This window comes from Frankliniella occidentalis, unplaced genomic scaffold, assembly GCF_000697945.3.
Source record: "Frankliniella occidentalis isolate FOCC.00 unplaced genomic scaffold, Focc_3.1 Scaffold225, whole genome shotgun sequence".
Classification (NCBI taxonomy): Eukaryota; Metazoa; Arthropoda; class Insecta; order Thysanoptera; family Thripidae; genus Frankliniella; species Frankliniella occidentalis.
Window position 1 is genome coordinate 403234 of NW_026267351.1, and position 3811 is coordinate 407044.

Consider the following 3811-nt stretch of genomic DNA (forward strand, 5'->3'; position numbering starts at 1 on the left):
CGCCGAGACGGAGGCCCGCGGGCCGCGACACCATTTTCACGGGGAGTTTGGAGTGACTCACCGTCTTTTGCGCGCGCCCCCGCGTGTCCCAGCACGCCACGCCCCGCCGGAGCAGATCCGTGATCCTGCTGGGAGTGAAATGCTTTCGCCTGAGACATGTGTGCGTGTGTGTGTGTGTGTGCGTGTGTGTGTGTGTGTGTGTGTGTATGCGCGGGCGTGACCGGGGCACAAGGGGGTGGGGGGTGCACCCCGCGGGTGGCCGCGCTGACTCAGCAGCCTGTGGTCCCCGCGCCCTCATCATCATCACCCACAGCGCGGACCCCATCACCACCGTGAGTCGCCCCGCTTCTTCTCCCTCTACCTGCACGGGAGTCACGTTGTCGTCGTCGTCGTGGTCGTGTAGGTAGGAAGCTCTGGAGGATGGCATCGCGCCTTGCGGCTAGGAAGTGCAGCAGCCCAGCTCCGCGGCACGGGAGGCGCTGACGAGGTCGCGGAGGCGTGGGCGGCGGCGGCGTGCAGCAGCACAGGGCTTGGCCAGGGCTGATCGGCGTGCATCAGATACTGCAAATAATGGGAGCAGCGCAGCTGCAGCGGCGCCGCCGCAAAGGACACACGCCACGCTGCGTTATGTAGGGCGGGTCAGGCCGGGCGGGGCGGGGCGGGGCGCCACTGCTATGGGCGTTCCCAGGGCGTTCCCTAGGGAAGCCCTGCAGGCGCCCGCCCTGCTGTGCTGCGCGTCTTCCCTTCCAGCACCTCGTCCCGCTCGTCCCGCACCCAGTTCACTTCCTCCGCCGGACCGAGGGGGGAAACAACACAGCACAATATGTCAATCTGGGATAGTCTCTACGTACTCCAGGTGTACTCTAGGAATCCTCTGTTGCACGCGATATCTCAGAGTCACCCCCCCTCCCTCGCTTTGGCCACATGGTCGTGTTGGTCACTTTGGGGTCGACATCCACGTCCACGTAAGTAGTATACGCCCACTGGCGCAGCGCAGACGTGCGCCAGCCAGGTCGAGGCTCAGCCCTCCCGCCTCGCACACGCCGGTGTCCATTTTCCTTATCGAAGTGTGTTGGTTATTTTTGTATTTTCCGCGGCAACCGCGAAACCACACAAGAGCGCCGCGATAGCCGTGTCCGCGCGGATGTATCGCGCGCTGCTCTGCGGCGGGCGGCCGGGCCGCGCGCAGGCCCGGCGAGGAGTAGGGTCATCGACACCCGAGTGTTTGTGTGACCGCGTGTGTGTGTGTGTGGGGGGGGGGGGGGGGGAAATCGGGAGGGGGGCTTGTCTGTCTGGGTCTCCGGGTCACTGCGGCGCCTCAAGGACATGGTCACTCCACTCTTCGGCTCGTCCGGGCGCCGGATGGCGCCACCAACAAAGTACCTCAAACTCTCTCGCTCTCGCTCTCTCTCTCGGCCTCCAGCCCCCCCCCCCTCCCCGGAACGCCGATCCCTGGCGTGGACGCCGATAATGCCATCCGCCGGGGCTTTTACTGGAACCCCCTTCGGTCCTCGCGGTTTTGCAAGGCGCCCCCCCCCCCCCTGCCAGGCCACCACGGCGCGATGTGCGACGCTCTCGCCCGCCCTGCCGCCTTGCCGGATGCAGTAATGAGTTTGGTTCGATAGGGTCGATAGTTCTCTCATACTGCCGGATGCAGTAATGAGTTTGGTTCGATAGTGTCGATAGGGTCGATAGTTTTCTCATACTGCCGGAGCGCTGCTGCTCCGACCAGGACATCCTGCTTTCATCCCGCGCTGGCGGCGGCCCCGGCTGTCGTCCCGCTCTCTCGCACGAGATATACTCTTTATCGCCGCTCTCCAAAGCAGCTCGTCGAGCCGAGCCGAGCAGCAGGAGACTTCAATGAAAGCGATCGGGCGGCGGCAGTCTCGGTAGTCTTGTAGGTCACGCGGCGGTGCGTGATGCAAGCTCGGCAGGCGGCAGGGGTCCCGCCGCGGCTCAACCGGCGGCGACGACGAGGGGCGGGAGCGGGCATCGCTGTGCGCGCGCGTCGAGCTTCGCGGAAATGGAAAGTGACAGAAGGGCAGGGCGGGGCACGGTAGTGGGTGGGTGGGTCCCCCGGTGGGTCGGGTGCGGCGAGCGTACCAAAGCTCCGCCCCAAAAGTCCGGCTCTGCCTGAGTCACTTTCAGGGGAATCTTACTGAATCCCCGACAGGCGGCTCAGACTCCCAGAAAGTCTCACGGCCCCCAATCTCGCTGCAACCCTTTGCCCCGGAGCCGGCGCTCGGGCCGGCGGGGATAAGGGCACTTGGGGAGTAGCGTAGGTGGGCCAGCGCAGCAGGTGCGAACGGGTCGACTAGTATCGAGTCGGGAGGGACCCGTTCCCGTTAGGTACCTGGTCGGGCTGCAGCAGCAGGTGCGAGGCGGGCGGCCCGGCGGCGGGCACCCAAAGGCGGCCCCCGGGAGGCGTCCGCGGGGCACCCGCGGGGCACCCCCGCCGCGGGAGGAGAAGGGGTTGCCGATTAATGACGAGCCGTAAAACTGCAGCACGTTCGCCTATCCTATGTATAGGCATCGCGCTGCTTTATTTAATCCGGGGCCACCTCGTTAATGGAGTAACTGTAAAATGGGTTCGCTTGGCCTACACCGCTATGCAACGGAAAAACTTGGCCAAAACTTTAGGTAAATTGTTACTTTTGGGGGGGGGGGTGAGGGTCAGCAACAAAAAAATACACAGAAAACGTAAAATGACTGGTAGGCAGACAGAGTAGTTGAGTTGGTTCTCCGTGCGCCGCTCTGCCAGTGTGCAGCATCACCGAGGCGCGCTCGCTTCGGAGGAGCAGTGCCATTTTAATGGACCTGGGTGCTCCACGCCTCGCCACGCCTCCGGCGCATCCTATTGCGAGTAATCATAATAACTGCAGGAGAGAGGGGTGGTGTGAGGCGCGGGGGAGGCGGTCAGTGACCCGCCCCGCCCCGCCCGTATGGCGCCGCCCTCAAGGCAATGACGCGTTAAATGCTGGTCGAGCTGAGCTGCACGGGTCAGGTAGTAGTGTAGTATGGTGTGGGGAGGCCGAGCTTGGTGGGCCAGGCACGCTAAACGCTTCCTGAGCAGCGAGACCACCTCCCCTCTCTGCTTCCTGACTATACACTATACGTTGTTCCCATGGCGCCCTTAATCGGACGTCTCTACTTAGATGCAGGATTCCAAGTTGAAATGTATTGAATTGTTGAATGACAACAGCAATAGAATGAAGTAAAAGTATTTTTTTAAAACATACGTTGTTTTTGTTAAGATGCGCAGGGAAAGGCGTCTGATTTAAAAGAATTAAGTTTTTTTTCGTGCTATGTGCTCATTCGAACTCACCGTCCACCTGACTCGTCCCCCATCCATGGGACCATCAGGACCGCAGGGGTGACTTTCGCTGCTCCGCGGGGGAGGGGGGAGACCTCGTCTATGCTGGGTGTGCGCGACGGGCGCACTTCTTGTTGTTACGCAACAGAGCGGCGCTGCTGTGGCTCAGCTTGTTCCGTACAGCGAGGGGTGGGTGCGGAGGCGGCACCCCACCCTCTACACCCGCAGACCAGACCACGCCGAGACGACGACACAAGGGACACAAGTCATTGTCATTACTATTCCTGACGAGCTGTGTCTGCGCAGTCTGCGCCCGGCGAGTCCTGGGCGGCGCCGCACACCGCAACGGCGGCGCCCAGCACGCATAAACTTCTTTCTTTTTTTTAGCCCGCCCTTCTGCTTTTAAAAAAGCATTAAAGCGGGCTTATGCAACCGCTCTCGTGTCCGTCTGTCTGTCCGTCGTCCGTGTAAGAGGAAGGAGATGAGCTAGAGGTCTGC

At 62.2% G+C, this 3811-nt stretch overlaps 1 protein-coding gene across 1 annotated transcript in view; it reads left to right on the forward strand.

The window, feature by feature from the left end:
- LOC113210065 (serine proteinase stubble) overlaps positions 1-3811 on the forward strand; it is a 36850-nt gene that overhangs the window by 22418 nt on the left and 10621 nt on the right. The gene's annotated exons all lie outside the window — the stretch shown is intronic.